Source organism: Rhea pennata, chromosome 4, assembly GCF_028389875.1.
Source record: "Rhea pennata isolate bPtePen1 chromosome 4, bPtePen1.pri, whole genome shotgun sequence".
In the NCBI taxonomy this organism is placed as follows: Eukaryota; Metazoa; Chordata; class Aves; order Rheiformes; family Rheidae; genus Rhea; species Rhea pennata.
Window position 1 is genome coordinate 41,631,890 of NC_084666.1, and position 18,176 is coordinate 41,650,065.

The following is an 18,176-nucleotide window of genomic DNA, read 5'->3' on the forward strand; positions in this document are numbered from 1 at the left end:
ATTCTCTGAAGTTGATGTGAAGCTCTTAAATTTATAGATCTATGTCATTTGTCTTTTAGCACTTTAAAAGCGATGCTATTGTGTGACATTTTCTTCCTCAACAGGAATCTCTTTGCTCCACAACAAATATAAAGGTAAAGCAAATATAAAAGACTAAATGACTCATATGCTTTACATTGTGAACAAGTTTTACCTGGAAGATACCTTTCAGGTGATCAATTAGTCTGGATTTAACATAACTGCAGCTCCTCAAACCATCCTAACACAGTATGCTCTGTTCTGTAGGGCGTATTTCTGTGCTCAAACTGTGCATTTTTGCAAATTCTGTTGTAAGCAAGAAAATTTTGTGTTTTTAAGCATTACTTTCCCACAGCATACTGACTATCTGAGAAGGGCATATGTCAAAATATAGAATTATATTTTCAGAACAGACTTTCTGCTTATCGTATTTTACCTCTAACAACTTGTCTTCATAAGTTGATTCAGAAGTTTGTTGGGAACCGGATACTTTTGTGGTACCCCAACCATACATTTCTGCCCTTTGCATTAAGCACATGCATTCACAACCGCACACAAACCCATGCAGCCTGATATTTGGATGTGAATACATATATCCTTTTATTTTAAAAGCTATCAATTGTTATCAGCTGCACTAACATTTTTTAGATGTTTTTAACAAAAGGAGTCGGAACAGTCAGGATTAGTTTATCATTTTCACATTATTCTGACAATGACTGGTGCTAAATGCTGCTGTCCCAGGTGGGCTCTCTACTGCTGAATGGAAATGCATCAGCTACATTTGTGAGCTAGCACGGATTTTGTATAGTTCTGTATATATCTTCCTGGTTCTTTTCAGTTTCTTCTAGATGCATAGAAAGGGAAAGGTTGTGGAGCTGCCTTCCATATTGTCATCATGTTAGTTAAAGCACAGGCTTCAGGTTTCAGATAGCGTATTTTCCTCAATCATGGTATTGCCATTAGGGCAAAAACTCATTTTTGTCCTTTAAATTATATTTTAACCAAACACAAGGCAGTTACTCAGAAAATCATTCGGTTTTATATTGTGACTTTCCACTTTTCTCTTATCCCTTATCATGCTGAGAAGACTCTAACAGCAGTAGAAACCTCTATGTCTTGTCTCCAAATCATCCAAGTCCCTTATCTCCTTCTGACATGCGTAATAGTGAGAAATGCTCTGATCCACATGGTATCCAACTGGTATAAGTGAGACATAATACGTGTTATTTTTAACTGTAGGACAAGTTTGGCATTCTTAATCCCCCCTTTTTTTAAAATCTGTTTTCATCATTCCAGTGTACCTGCTGATGGAGATTTGATTTGGTAATCTCTGTCAGTAAAATATTTAGCAGGGCTATATCAGGTTTCTGAAAAAAACTATGACTGTTTTGTTTGTTAAAGGAATGAAGTAAACAAAAATTTACCTTTTCAAATAGGGAAGACACCTAAATGACAAAAGCTATGAAAACAGTGCTCCACTCAAAAGGATAGAAGAAGCTGCATAAGCTTAATGAGTGTTATTATTGTGTTCTCTTTTTTTCACTTCAAATACACATGAATCACTGACTTGTGTAACATAAAATTCAGGATAACGTTATTTGTATATAAGTATGAAATGAAGTTAGTAAATGTTACAGTCCTGAGCTAAATTCCATAGGAATTTTATTTTAAAAATACCAATTTCTTAATATACTCTCTTTTAATAAGTTTTTAGCTTTCAAAAGTGAGGTTACTGCTAAAACTTCTTATACATATTTGTTATGTAAAGGAGGAGTATTGAGTGTTCATTAGTGTATATTACTGGTTACTCTTGAGCCTATGAGTAGTCATTTAGAAGTTTAATTTTATCATGTTAAGTATAGTCTCTTGCTCCCTGGAGGTGAAAGCAACCTTTTATTTTCCTCATTAGCGAAGCCTTCCTTTGAAGATTTGTGAGAGGAATGTTTTACTGGCTTAAACCATGGATATGAATCCTGTGTAGGTAAGTTGTGATTGCAAACCTGCATCAGCAGTGCTGTGAGTTAGACGGGGTTAGATCGTGGGCTACGAGAAGGCTTTGCTAATTTCAGCCACTTAAAGTGGGAAGCTGGCACCAAGATGGGGGGAACAGTAGACATCATGTGTCTTTCAGATAGATTGGTCTAAAACACATGTGGGTTCACTGATGTAGTTGGAGTTACTCCTGCTCAGATTTGCGTTAGCGTATGGAAATGAGAGACTAGTGAGTCAGATGTCTTTCATACTCTTGGAAATGTTTTTTTTAACTGAAGAGGATGAACTCACAGCTAGAGAAAGACAAGGTAAAATGAGCAGAAGTAAATAAAAGATCAAGTCATATTCATCACTTTATGTACTATTAGCTTTGTATTGCTCTATTGTAAGAAAGGAACTAAAGCAAAGAAAAATAAGCTCTAAAAATGGAGAAAGAAAATGATGCATTTGGAATATCATAATATAAAAAGAGTTGGTACACATAGCCAGGCAACTGTCCTTATTGAAAAATGTAAAGCAATACCTCTTTTCAGTAACATATTTCCAAACTGTCTGATAAACATCCCTATATGAAACACCATTCCACAAATATTAGACAGAGCCTTTAGGACAAAATTGTTAGCTTAAACACTGCTGTGAATGGAGAAAGATGAGAACATTTACTCTGAGAATCACAGTTATTTCCCTAGCTGCCTTCTGGTTCCTGGAAGGAAAGTAAATTGTTCTGGATATAGCATTCCTCCACATCTTGTGTGGACCAATTCAGAATGATTCACTGGCATAAATGCTAGTTTGTTCTTTCACTAAAGTTAAAGTTTGCGAGCCTGCTTTAAAAAATCCCAATGTTGTCTCATTCAGCATTTCAAGGACCATAATCTTCTCGCCAGGTATACTAAGTTCTCAGATAGTTATAAAACTAGTGTTCCAGTTGTGCATCAGTTAACAGAGTTTATTGTTTGCCTTATACAGCCACTATTCTGAGAAAACAAAGTTTACATGGACTATAGGTTTATTGATTTAGTTGGAATTACTGCTGCTTAGATTTGGCCATTCGGTTGTGGAAAAAATACGGCAAAGAGCAAATGTGGAATTGATTGAACTCTGGAAACTGTGGAATGTCGTTATGATCTGCTTAACAGTCAAACGAAATGTTTAACTAGCAATTTGACTACATGTAAAATTTGACCGATTCCTTCCACAATTTGTGGGGAAATTCTGAGAACATATAATGAAAGTATACTGAAGCTTTTTTTTTGTTCACTTTCTCAGAATACTCTGATGCTCTCAGAAAATAGTGTTATTTCTTCATCATGCAGCTGTGCCTTATTTCATCTTATGGGTTTATTTATACAAAAATATTTTTGCCTCTCTCTTATCTGGTTTCGTTGTAGGGAAAGCTGTATCCTTTACTGCTGTGTATATTCAGAAGTATTCTGAAATTCTGATTAGGTATGCAACATGCTAATTATGCAACATGCTAAGAAGTTTTTGAAGGAACCTAATGTAGAGAAAATATTACTGATTAAACTTTTGCTTATTTCTTTCTGAATTTTGAATTATGTATTTCCTGCTATTCTTCCTACTTATTTGGTGATTTTCTCACAGTAATGTTTTATAGATTCAATTTTTGCTAACAATCCATGTATTTTTTAAGATCAACAGAGTACTCACTTCCTTGTCATGGTTCCTGTGACTGCTTGGAAACCTTCCAGTTGTTTTTTGTTGCTATTGTTGGTGGGGTTTTGATGTTTGGTTTCTGTCATTTTGATGATTGAAATAAGTTTTCACTCTGCCTCTCTGTATGCCTCTCTCTTTCGTGATCTTTTCTGAGTTGATACAGAATCGTAGAATTGACAGCTTGGCTTCCTCTGGCTTTGGTGAATCACTTTCATTATATACACGTGTGACCAGGCTTTACATGGAGTATTGGAAGACATACACCTTATGAAAAAGTACAGGTGAAATAAGGTTAAATAAACATTTCGTATTTTTTGGTATTGATGCTAGAAGTTTTATAAGTATTTTGTGTAGGAATGTAAGGTCTTATCCAAAGATGAAGCCAATGGAAAAGACTATGTAGAGATTGATAATACTTTTAATTAATTTTTATAAGGAATAATTAAGATTTGTTGACATCAAAGGATTTTCTTTTATGAAGAATGTACTCTACATGACAGATTTAAAAATACATTTGTGAAAATCAAAATTATTTTTGACCATATTTAAAAATTACAGCATTTACAAAGTTTGTTAAGTGCAGGAAGTTGTTCGACAACTTTAACCTGTTGCAAGATTAATGAAAAATTACAACATTTAAGGGGCAGAATAAAAAATAAACATCTTGAATATAATTTAAAGAGACAGCTGAATGAACTACCTTAAATGAATATCTTGTGATTGGAGGTTAATCAGCTTCCAAATGCTGCCTGATAAAGTTACAATGAAAAGTAATACCTTTAATAGGAGCAATGGTGCATACATACTGGATAGAGTACTGAGACTCATTGCTCAGGTTCATTTGGCCTGCCTGCCCGGGAACGGATGTTGTGATGCCCGCTGGCAGCTGCTGAAATGAAAGGATAACTTGAAATGAAAGGATAACGAAGGAAGCAAAATAGTGTGGCTAATAAGGAAATGGAGCATAAATGAAAAAAGTGGTAATAAGATACTTCTTAAAAACTGGAGCCTTCATCAGGCTTAATACACATTTGGAGATGAAACTAGTCTTTAGAAGTATTTGTAATAGACCTTTTAATTTTTAAAAGTTAGATTCACAGTGCTAAAGAAAAGAGTTACTAAAATATACCATTCTGATGGTTTCTGCATGACTTGCCCATCAATATATGCCCACTAACAAGAAAAATATTTGATTCGGTTTTTCTAGTATTAGAATAGTGTCATGAAGTAGTCTAAAGAGTAATAATAATAAAAAAAAAAAAAAAAAAAAAACCCTTATTGCCATGAATTCATCTTTTAGTAATAGTTACTGTATTAATTCAGGAATCCATAATAGAATTTAGTCTTAAATTACTACTACCCTTGCCTACAAATATTTTATGCTCTAAAATACCACTGAGTATGAATTCCATATAGCCGTAATATTGCCATATAGTAATTTTAGTAGAACAACATTCAGTCCTTCCATAGCTCCATATTAGTTGCATGTACATGGAAAACTGTGTGAAGGAGCGGGTGGATATATGTGGCTTTTCAAATTACTTGATATTTCCAGGGAAAAGGTTGTTGTTACCATGGAAATAAAATGAGCTCTCTAGCTGCTCTACTCCCAGAAGTAGCTACTCACCTAAACAGCCCACTAGAAATGGAACAACAACAAAAAGCCCCGAAGAGTGTAACCAACCTAGCAATGCTCACAAAGTACCCTTTAATCATAAAACAGGTTGGATGAACATTCCAGCTTTCACCATGTATTGGTTTTACCGCTGCATGAATAAGAAAAGATACCCCTATTTTCACTCATAAGTCAGACTTCTTTGATTCTGTCTGATGTGATAAAATTCTCTGAGAAACAGATATCGAAGTGTTAGGTAAACACAGATAAAGAAATGTTATAGTGTTATGGAAAAGATTGGTTTGTATATTCTGAGATTCCACTGACTTTATGCTCAAATCTTTTTTTTTTTTTTTTTTTTTTTTTTTTTTTAAGTCTTACTGTGGTAGGTAAAAGCATGCAGCATACATTTTAGAAGTATTTTTATTGTCTGAACCTGAACATCAGTTTAATATTAAATGTTCATATTCTATGTGCACATTTTGACTTCATCGTGAGTTACAAGTCTGAAACATCTAAATCCATAAACTGATGATGGGACAAATTTTCAAATTATTATTTATGAATATGTTTTGCATAACGTTTTGGATTATGACTTTGAAGGGCAGAAGTTAACCAAACTGCGGAAGTTTCTCATTTTCAGTGTAACATGCAGTGTTGTAGTAACTGAAGTTCCAAAGAAGTGATGAATAGCATTTCTGAGGAGATGGGAACCCTGCTGCCTGTGCGTGATCTACCTCTGAGCGAAGAACAGGAGGGAAGAGCAGGTGAGGAGAGGGCAGGCACAGGAATAGCCACCCATTTGCTGTCAGCAGTTTCTCTTGAGAAGCGCATTTCTGACAACAGAAGAGATCAACTGTAGGATATGGATCAGTGTTACCTGTGTACTGGCAGAATTCCCCAGTGCACATGGGTGCAAAGAGAACCTGAGATCTTTCCAGATTCATGTTTGGTTTTTACTGGTGGAAGGAAGCAGGTTTTGCCACTGAGAGTAGCAAACTTGTACATACTGTGTTTTACTGTATTGCATGTTTTTTAAACAACTATTGACTTTTTCTCAAAAGAAGCAGATGGCATAACATAGATTTTGCTTAAACATGAAACGGCAGTTGAAAGCAATTTCTCTTCCATCTCTTTGTGCTTGCCTTTCACTCTGTGCTTCAGTCTGCCAGAGCAATGCGAGGCTTTGTAAGGTTATCTTAACAACAAATAATACTCTACTTGTCCATCAGTTTCCTGACAAGAGGAAAAGTTGTATTTCTTCCACCTATTCAATGAGCTTACATCAGGACACATTTTTCCCAAGAGCCATTGGTCACTCGTACAGTGCAAAAAGAAGCAGTGTGCCCGTTTTTTCCCCACTCTTTGCCTCAAGAATAGCAAATTTCACAGAGAGTCTCTAAGACTATGATAAAACATTCAAGAAGTTTGCGTGGTCCTCCAAAAACAACTCTTTCTTCAGAGGTCACAAAATGCAGAACATTGACTACAACAAGTGAATAATTTATTCTTGCTGCATGAAGTATTCTAAATTTTGCCTTTGGAGACATATATAGAGAGAGTTTTCAAGAAGCTCCATTAGACTGTTTAAAAAATAGACTCTGATTTTGCAAACACATTTGTTTTCACATACCATGAATAGCTGTGCTATTTTTAAAGTAGAATGTATATGTAAATATATTTTTTAAGCTTTTACTTTTTTCTTTCTTGCCAGTAAAAGAACCCAGCAGCTCAAATGGGTAATGCTGCATTTAGCCTTTGGGTATTCTGGATGCAGTGTTAAGCACATAAACAACAGGCCTCACCCCCACGAAATGCAGTGCAGCTACTGGAAAGAGAGTCCGTAATAGACTGAGTTGATCTTGTAGGAAGCCACTTGTAATGCAATCAGATTGAAGGGACCTGGCGTCCTCCACTGAGGCACAGCAGTGTTGGCTTCTTGTTGACCTCCTGTCCAGAGGTATTGGTCTCAAACGGCTTCTGGTTAGTGAAAAAATACCTTAGCAGTACAAAACTGCTAGAGCAGTGTGTTATGTTGAAGATGAGCGACTTGACAGGAATGAGAGCGCCCAGTTGTTTCAGGATGTGTCAGGCACTTGCCAGCCCGGTCCCGCACTCGGTGAAGTGGCGCTTCTAAATGCCCGAGGCAGAACGCGGCTGTATTGCGACACCGTTCAGGTAGCGTCCTTGCCTCCTCGGAGGCTCTCAGCATGGGGGCACTAAAATGTGAGAGCTGCCTTGGAAGCGCAAAGGACACCTGCAGCTGCCTGTTGATACGAGTCAGGATGCAGCTGCTTTACGAAGGGATGACTGTCATCTGTGTAGACCGGGATCCCGAAGCTTCCGGAGACGTAGGCAATGCGGAGAGCAGAAGGGGTTAGATGTCCCGAGCTGTCTGAACTGTGCTGAGCGATAGCCTCTACGTGTCGTCCTTGATGCGGTGTGTATGTGTGTGTGTACAAAGTACCTTTGGGAGTACTAGTGACTCACGGGGAGATTTCCTTGATATTAAAACTGGCTTTTATGGAGAATGCCTGCTGCTCTCCACTTCTGGAATGTGGCACTGTCCTGAAAAATTGCAAACAAAGCGATTTGTGCATCCACTGACAGTAGCAGGGCTGTAGTATGGTTTGTGGTTCTCAGTGCTGGGACCCACTATGTGTTTTGTTGCTTTACACAATTCTTTGGTCCAGTGGTGAGCAGAAAGCAGTAATGTGACTTTAGCCAAGGAAGAGGAAGGAGAAGACTCTGTGTGTGTTCGGTGGCTTAAAACATGCTAATTTGATGCATCTCAAGGCAAACATCCATATTGCATGTGAAAGGGATAAAATAGAAAAGGAGCGGTTTCTTCAGCAGCTGGACAGAAGAGAAGTGTACCAAAGCCTTTTTTGGTCTACTTGGCTGAGGGAGGCTTAAAAAAAAGCCGCAGAATGCTGTGTGTCTGTCATATGTTGTCATGCAGCTCTAGCACCATAAACAATGAATAATTACTGTAATTATTTACTTATTTGGCTCAAGTACAGATTTTAAAGGATCTGCAAATGCCCATTTAAAATTAGAGTTGTGATGCAGGGTTTTGTTAGAACAATGTTAGAGCATCTTAATGAAAAATTAACATGCTAACAATAACATTCAAAGCTTATAGAAAGTAGTCGTAATTAATTTTGTATTTTAAAGAGTTGAGTGCAAGCTTTCTGCTTAATCCTCTACTATATCCAAATATTAGCACTGTTTTCCGAGTGGCAGAGGTAGTAATATGACTTGTCTTGGCTGGCTGGCTGAGTTTGTGATCTTGAAATATATGGAGCTGCACAGGAAGTATAAGCACCACTGATGCGGAAGTTTTGTGAGCATTTTTGCAGCATTTGTATTTGCTGGCTGAGAGTGACATGCTATCACATTGAAATTCACAGTGTATCTCTAGGCTGAGCTATTTTCTCCAGGAAGAATTTCTCCTCATCCTGCCTTCTTTGCTATGTCAGAATTATGACACAGAGGAATTTGCCTTTTGTTTTTCTGAAAGTGGGTTTATGATGAAGGGTGAATTTGTTTTTGCTTATAACTTTTGTATAAAATATTACCTGTAAGAAATAGTAGTAAAATATGTTCAATCATTTTACATGAAATTGCTAACAGCAGCAGGAGCAGCATCCAGTTATATGGGCCACATTCTTTCTCCATTAACAGGAGAAAACAGGTAACTTACTGTGCACGTGCACATAGACCTATTCATCTTTGGTATGCTTATGCCTCAAAAAATTGTCAGATTTTCCAGGTGTCCGTGGCACAACTGTAGATGTTTTTCAAGTGCCCTAAGAAGGTGATGGTTGAGCTGGGTTGCTTATGACACTTCTTCCAGCAGTGTTTTAAGGAAGCACCAATTTGCAAGGAAGGCTAAGGGGACTTGCAATTGTAGCAGTGTTATTGCAGCGCGCCAGCACTGTTTGCCTTTTCCCTGCACTGCTGTAGCAGGGAGATGCTGCGTGGAGAGGAAATGCAGACGATTCTCAATGACTCTGAAGACGGATCTGCTTATATCACTTCTGCTGATTAAAATGTGGGTTGCACTAAGAGTCAGAAGGATGTATGACTCGTACTGACGTTCTTCTATTGCCTTCTCAATAAAGAGCAATCCTAAAATATGTGAGCAGTCACGCTGGATTGTCACAAAAGCTTAGGATAACTGCAAGGGCTTGAGTTCTAGTATCTGTAAATGAAGTTTCCAGAATCAGGGGTTGTTTAGTGTAAGAAACAAACAAAAAGACCCCGTTGTGAAGTAATATCCATCTTCATTGTTAATAATTTAAGCAAAATAGGAATGAAAAAAAAATTCCCAGGACAATGTGCAAGTATGGGAATCATATTTTAAAGATGTAAATTGAAATGCTACATCTTGGCTAATGTAAAAAAAAAAAAAAAATCAGTAATCACTAGGGGGCACTCCTCTCCTAAGTACACTAGGAAAAAAAGGCATAGACAGTCCATTTCTATAAATAGGTTTTCTCAGTGAGACATTAGGAACATGTACATGGATCTATTTAAAGAGTTTTCTATGTTTCTGGAAGTAAATGCTGAAAGGTAAGTTGGTAATTAACTTTTTATCACATTCTTTGAATTTGTGAATCTTTGACTAAATTCAATTTTAACAAATGGAATTTAGAAACCTTGCTTTTTATTTGAAAAGAATGAGTATTTCTTGAGGAAGTGGAGTGTTTTATGTATTCTCCTTGATTTCTTGTCAGTTCATGGAGATTATTATAAAATATCTTATTCCTGCTTAGAGCTTAATAGATGCTCTCTTAAGACATCTCATAGATGTCAGGTTCTTAATCTTCATTGTCAGTTTGTAATCATTAAGTTAACATTAGTTAATCCTTCCCTTCACTTATGCATTATCCATATACTTCTGAAAAAAACTATAATATTCTTTGGGTTGAAGGAACAAAAGATAAAAGCTTCCTAAATATTCAGTGTATGTTTACTGTTAAATAATAGTTAGAATTCTTAATAGCTTTAAAAAAACATTTCTTGATTCCGTGCAAGTACCTTCACATTGTACATGGGACAAAATAACTTAATTTCCAGCTGTTTAAAGCAGTTTGTAAGTGAGTAGATCTGATTAGGATAAGGCAAAGGGAGAAATGAAAAGAAAAGGAAGGATCTGCCGTCCCCCCAAAATGGGACTGGTGGCCGCATAAAACGTGAAACAATAATATAAGTCAAAATTAATGGATTTCGTGTTTTTTTTTTCTGAGTTTAGTTTACTATAACCTCTTAACAAAAATCAGCCTAAAGTATTTGTAAAATGTACTTACCTAATTATAATTCATAGTGCAGTGTTCCCATTCTGTGACTCCATAGTTTTGAAAATGGCATCAAGCATGAAGTCCACGTGGCCCCATAGCTAGCTGAAGTTAATATTACCAGGCACATGCAGAAGGGTTTGATCTTTTTAGGATTAAGGTGACAGTCACTTTAATAAATATATACACATATATATTCCACAGGCTGGAAAAATAAAGTGAGCAAGTTATGGAAAGTATAATTATATTTTAAACAAGTTTAGTAGTAAGGGAAAAGCATTAATTACATGCTCTGCAACTGTCTGTCTTTTTATATTATCTGTGTACATGGCCTAGGATCAAGGATAATCTGATTTCAACATAATTTCAAGTCTTTAGTGATTAGTGCAGACTTCTGGTATACTTAATGTGAGCTGGTATATATCGATCAATGCAATCTATTCGTTTAATGTTTTTCGTGGCAGTTGTAATTTGCTTCTGTCATTCTAATTTTCAGAATAATTTTTGAGAGATGCCAAGATGAAAACTTCATACATATACCGTACATGACATGGTCAAAAAAGTCTATGTTGTGTCCATCAAAATATTTCCTATGACCATAGCTTCCACTTTCTTTTGAGAACTAATGTCTATTCAAAAACAATGGAACTAACTTTGATACTAGTAAGACAGTTACAGATTGATGTCAAAAATTAGAGAGCTTCCTGTCATTCACTCACTGCTGTTTCTCTAACTTCTCTTGTTGCATGATCCCCTATCTCCCAGGAGCACTCTAGATGAAAGTGTAATTGCTTTTGTGACCCTCTTAAAGAGGAAGGATCCAGTCATCCCAGGGCTGTAACTCTGATGTGAAGTAGCACTGTAAGTGGTCAGCAATATAAAATGTTACAGTGATAAAGAGTGTGGATGTTCCTCTTCCTAACTAGAAAGAGGTCTTCAGTTTTAGTTAGGCGCCTTCTAACTAAAACTGTTCTTATTCCATAATGTTAAAAATTATTTGAGAGAGATCCTGTAATTAGGAACAGATGGTTCTTTGATGGAGCTTTTCTGGGAAGCAAGAGGCTGGATGCTACACAGTATTTTGGAAAATGAGGTCAGTGATTTCTTAGCTTTGGCTGCATTTGTATACTTTAATGAATGCAATATAATTCCTCCTTCAAAGGTGTTGATAGTGTTTGGGTTGAGTTCTCAAAGATGCTAACAATTAGCAAGTGAACTCTGCCTTAGCTCTCCCTTTTGTTCTTTACTCCCCGTTTTGCTACTGAGTGCATGAATCAGAGTGGCATGTGAAAATTGAACTGCTGTTAGAGTGTCTAGAGCTGCTGCTTGTACAAGTGAGTAAAAAATCCTGGCAGGATCATCTTTCTTTATCTTTCTTACATTTTGGTGTTTTTTTATTTTGGTATTTGCAGAGACTATGTTGGGTATAAGAGGCTTCTATGAAATGCAAGAAGCCTCCTCAAGGCTTCTGGAGCTTGAAAGAGGCACTCTTGGTTACTGATTTAATCTAGGGTGTAGGGAAATTCTGTGATCTGACTGAATGTTTGAAGAGAAAAGATTGTTTGAGATCCTTAGAGTATATCTTGCTGACATGAGGCAGGGAAATAAAAAAAAAAAAAAAAAAGAAATTAACATACACAGAGTAGTAAGAAATCAGCATTACTTACTATTGTACCCTAATGGATTTGAGGTGAATTACTGTTATAGTAAAAGGCTGAATTATAATAACTGACTATGGTGATAAAGATATATAAAAATGACGATAATTAAAATTTTCAAAAAATTTCCTAAGCTGCTATGTTCTGTGTTAACGTCTACTATTTTACTCTAATGAAGTAGAAAATTATGAGGGACTTAGTGTTTTTAAGCCAGTTAAATACCCAAACAAGGACTCTTTGAAGAGCTGTGAGTTGAAGGTCAACTTACAGTGTAGTACACAGCCTAAGTGTGTCTGAAGAGAGAAAGAGAAGAAAGATCAACTGAATCAGTAGATTCCTACATTTCTGTTGATCTCGAGAGGAGTCTAGAGGAGTCCTCTCTCTAGAGGAGTCTGTGGAGGACCTGGGATCTACTCGTGGGGTTCACTTGCTGAATTTAGACTGTAGCTCACGTAGGTATAGTCACCTCTATGCTGGCATCACTCCTCACTGCTGTCTGTGGAGGCACCACACCATACCAAAACACTCTTTAGAAAAACACCTGTGATGCCCAGTCTAGATCAGAACACTTGAATAGAAATGTTGAACCTGTGTCTTGACTAATCCACTTAAACTTAGCTGGATTAAAGTCTGAATTAAATTCAAACTTTTAAAGGTCTGTATTCCTCAGTGTGGAAAAATGAAAAAAAAAGAGTAATTCATCTGTTTTTATCCAGTTTTCGATCCGCAACTATGGAATTTTTTAAAGGCAGCATTTGTTTTTAAGGATTTTCTGAAGGCAGAAGCAGAACTGAAGTAAGATAGTTTGTTATGAAATACATTTCTATATGTGGACTTGCACAAATTTTAAAGCTATAGTCAATTATTTACCCACCAACATTATTAATCCACCTGTTACAAACACACATCTAACTAACATTTATTCCAAAAGTGTAGGTGCCTGGCTATTTGGTATAGTATAGGTCCATGTTAGGAGGAAATGGTTTGCTAAAAGAATGTGAAAAGCTGCCGCCTCAGGGGGATTTAGATTTGAGATCGAATTTATGGTAATTCTTCTAGTCCTATCTTGTGCCCTTTAAGCCACATCATCCTAAAGGAAAATCATCGTTATTTAAAGGGCATGTAAGATTCCAACAGATATATATATATGGTTTTCTGGACTCCTCGTTAAGTGTAAAATTTTATTTCTTTCACATTTTCTTTCACGTCTAATCTAGATGAAAAGACAATGTCCTAAAACTTTCTGCAGAATCAGTATTTTAAAAATAGCAGTTTGTGTCATTGTTTCGATGCTCCTGAACTCAGGTGTTAATTTTTAATTTAAAGTCATTTAATCTGACTATTCTGAATTTGAGTCGGTCAAATTGTACCTGCTGGCATCTCTGCATTACTTTTTTGCTGTCTAAAAGCCCCTCTGGGCCCCTAGGGCCTGCCTAAGGAGCCGGGTGCAGATAGCTGGAACTTTGCAGGTCTCTCTGGGCGGTCTCTGTGGCTGAACGGCAGTTCTGCGTGGTCTCCTTCGAGATTTAGACACACAGCTGGCCACAGAGACTACGACTCCAAGAAACTTTGACGGTCTTTGAAGTACTGCAGCTACAAATTGCAGCTGATTAATGCTGACCAAAGCAGAAACTTATCATTCAGTTACTTTTTGACAAACCGGAACCTCTCAGTTTGTATTGAGTCAAATGATTAATTTTGATTTCGCTGTATGAAAAATCCATACTATATAAGCAGAATTAGCATTCCACAGGAAAAAATGATTTTGCAGAAATACATTTTCCAAACTGCTTAACTGCATTTCTATGTTCTGTGGCTAGGCCTTCCTTTCCTCAAGTCCCTAAGTGTGTTTTCTGGTTTTCTGGTGTTTTGCTTTGGAAACTCTTGTTTCTGAATTTTCTTGTGTCACGGGTGCTGAAAAGTTGAAAATGGTAATAAAAATAGCCTTATAGTGAAATATTGATGTAGTCCCTAGAAGCCCTGACTGAGAGGAGCTGCCAGTCGTGAAACACTGCCGCCAATTCAAAGTGAGCAAATGACCAGCTCAGTATGGATACATTTGGCTGAACATGCCAATAATTCATAAATTTGTACCAATATGCTCACAAAAGCTTTAGCTATGCTAGTAACCTGGAAGGCTAACTGACAGAGGATGAACCTTTGCTCTCTGTAGTCTACAGCAGTGTTGTTTATGTTACTTCCTTCTTGTTTTATCTCAATTCTTTGTAATTTTGAAGTAGACCAGGTATATTATTATTTACAAAGTGAAAAATACAGCTGAAGTAGTCAACTGAAAAAAAAATTGAGAGAACGAAAGGAGAACGAGGGAGGGAAGAAAGAGATGGAAAGGAAACTGTAAGTAAAAAAAGAAGTTAGATTTTTTGTATTCTGAAAATCTTAGAAAAGGCAATGAATTAGGAAAAGAGTGAGTCTGAAAGACAGCAAGTGAGCAGATCAGAAAGACAGAGGTGTGTTTAATAAATGATTTCTGTAAATGGGTCCTATTACATGGTTCTGAAGAAGAAAAATTTGCCAGTGAAGTAATGCCATGTAATTATGAAGTATCTTACAAAGATAAAGAAATAGAGCCGAAGAATAGATATGGTCTATGATCTGATGGTAAAAGCAAGTAAGATTCCTCTTCTCCTGTGGTAATGCAGATTGCTTTAATGCTTACATTTGCTCCAAAATCTAAAATGATAATTGCACAAAGTCATCATTTACTTTTAAATTATGGCTGTATCAAGAAACCTTCATACTCCCAAACAAAACCATAATAAGTTTTATGGCCAAACTCTCTTGAATGATACATGCAATCCTGAAGATTAGCATCAAGGTAAAGATTTATTTTAAGTGGGTTATACTCAGGGGGTTCAGTTAGACTATGAAAGTGGCAGGACTTTGTCTAGCTAATTCCATAGTTTAATTCATCAACCTAGAGCTAGTCAGTAAAGTATTTCAGGTCAATCCATCATCACTGCAAGATACAAGACAGAAAAGCAAAGCTTGTTGGGGAAGGCCTTTGCCCTGTTGCTGACAAAAGAGTGGGGCAAGATAGTGCTTATGTTTGATCAGCTAAGCTTTTGCTCTTTTGAAGATTTTGATTTCCTTAAATTTTTATGCTATCTGAATTTGGAAAGGTTTCCGTCTCTCAGAGACATGAGGTTAGACCAGATTAGTAACATTTTGTAGTTACTCATTTCTGCTCTCCAAAAATATGTATCTATTTATTATTCATTAAAAAAAAAAAGCATTTTCACTAAGAACAACTTTTTTTCAGAAATGAAATTTTATATGAACATTTTCTGACATTATAGGAATTTTCTGGTATTTCTGGGATCTTCTGTAATGTTCTTAGCAATATGTTCGTGATTTAATTGGATGTGTGTCCTAATATAGGTTATATTCAAAGGTATGGCTTGATAGATATCTCTATCCAACACATCCAAATGTATTATGGCTAGTGCTTTGGATAATAGATATCAAACATTTTACAGGAAAGCAATGAATGCTTTTTTTCTCTGCTTGATAAATTTGATCAAAATTCAGTTTAATCAAATTGATCAGTAAGTTCTACCATTTTGATTAGTACTTTAGAAATAGAAAAGAATTCTCAATTTTGCACAAAAAAATAGAAAGCAGGATCATGAAAATGTTGAAAAATTAGAAACATCTTAATGCTGGATTTTTATCTTGTTTCATTAAATCATTGTCTTGCTTGTCACATTATGTACAGGCCACATCTATTGTTAAGAGAGACATCCAAGAATTTTAAGAACCCTGTCTCTTCAAAATAAGATGTAAAAGCAGACAATGGCTCATGGTCGGGGAGGGTAAACATTAGAAAAGAGATTAATTAGCATGCCAGAAGGACTTTACTGAAGATGAGAAGGCTACAATGGGGCTGAAAATCTCCAGCTGTGCAGAACTATCAGGAAGAAGGAAAAAGAGGTAAATAAAGGAGCAGAAAGGACCCCTACCTGTTTAATCAACAGCAATGATTAGAATAATTCCTGCATTTTTCAAACTGTATCATGAACAGACATTTCTTAAGAGATGCTGGTGATCTCTTGAGTGAGACAAAACAGGGAAGCTTGTTTCAGATGAGGTCAGAGGGGAAAAATGAAAAAAAAAAGTTCTCTGTAGATATGTAACATGCATTTTTAGTTTTATTTTCATCCTTATTCACAAGAACAAAAATCTAATCTGTATAGTACCTATCTGTCTTGGGAATGGTCAACCAGAGAATGAAGTAATGAAGAGGATGATGTAATGAAACTGTGGCTTCACCTACACTACAAACTACAAACTCTTGCCCAGTTAATTTACACATATGGATTTGCAGTGGTGTAGCTCGTTCCAGTTTATTTTTTCAAGCAAAACTATTCTCATAACTTCTCTCACTCACCAAAATGCATACAGAAGTAAGGTCACCCAGTACACTTCTCGTGCTGTAGCTTCATCCACAGTACTTTTTGTTGAACATAATGTTGATACAAATCATACTCCCATAGCTGGGAGTAAAGTAGACTTGGGCTAACAGAAACAGCAGGTTTTCGAGACCCTTGCTGCAGAAGTAGCTAATTTTTTTTGCTTATTCATTTGTTTGTCATTTCTACTTGAGGATGAGAGACATGCATGGAAGACCTTTTCCGGGCATCTACCTGAGAAATCAGAAACTAAATGAGGTATGAAACTGAGAACTACTGACCTACTCCTTAAACTTGTGGGAGGCTTAATTATAGAAAATTGAGAAGTAAACATTTTTTCCCCCTTGGGACTTGAAGGAACAGAATTACACAACTGAAGAAAAACATCATATAGCTGGTAATATGTAAATTCCTAATGAGTAAAGATCACTAAAACCAAAAATGGTAATTTATGAAGTATGTCGTGAATGATAAAGAACACAGAGTAGAATGAAGAAAATACTGTGGCAATTGAGCCACTCCGATTGAGAACTCACAACTCACAAATGTCTGATCTTAGTATTAAGAGACACATTTTGAGGAGAATTCAAAACTTGTGAAGGATCCTTGTGTCCCACCCCGCTTCTGACCTGCTTCTATTGAGATTCATGATGTGAGATGGTTAAAGCAGGTCATCACCAAACATGCAAAGCTACACTGACTACCTAGCCTTTTTAGTGCTTAAATGGTGCCAGTCCTGAAATCCAACCTCAGCTATTGATGCCAAGTACTTCTGTATGCAGCACATCTAGATAAACAAAGTAGCAAGAGCTATTTAAACTAGGAAGGCATTTTTTAAAGACAATTGTAACATACACAAAATTTTTAACGTACATGGCTTTAACATCACTTTAGTTCAAAGGGCCCATCCATCTAATGCTATTATGACCGTTTTGTTCACAGAATATCTACCACGTAAGATGTTCCTTTGAAAAGGATGTGTCTGGGACCAGGACACACAGTGATGTTTGCCTTTCTGTGGCAGCTGGGATATGTACCAGAAGGAATCCCTGGGATGGAGAGAAGATTCCATTTTTACAGAACTACTGAGAACAGTCAAAGGAGAAGACTTTTCAGTTGATAATGAATAAACTGCATCTAAAGAGATATGGAAGTGAGAAATACATGACTGTTCTTGCTGTCAAGACACTGCATATTATTTAGTGTTCTAAATTTTAACATGCAGTTTAAATTGTTCATTGGATATGAAGAGTTCTAAACTTACATTCTGAACATCAGGAAATACAAAATTTAGTTATATGCTTTCCTAGAGATGCATCCTTAGCTTTGACAATGACAATAACTGAAAATACTCAGTAGTCCAACTGAAAAAGAAGATTTGATTTCTAGACAAGATACTTTTCTTGGTCAAACACAAGCTACTGAGCTTGGTGTGGAAGTTAAAGGATAAAGATCTGCAACTTGTGTTGTGCACGAACTCAGA

At 36.4% G+C, this 18,176-nt stretch overlaps 1 long non-coding RNA gene across 1 annotated transcript in view; it reads left to right on the plus strand.

The window, feature by feature from the left end:
* Positions 1-17,870, plus strand: part of LOC134140356 (uncharacterized) — a 39,643-nt gene extending 21,773 nt beyond the window's left edge. Inside the window, exons 2-3 of the long non-coding RNA XR_009958392.1 lie at positions 16,888-16,951; positions 17,636-17,870. This is a non-coding gene — a long non-coding RNA (uncharacterized LOC134140356). The remainder of the gene's footprint in view (positions 1-16,887; positions 16,952-17,635) is intronic.
* The last annotated feature ends 306 nt before the right edge of the window (positions 17,871-18,176 follow it).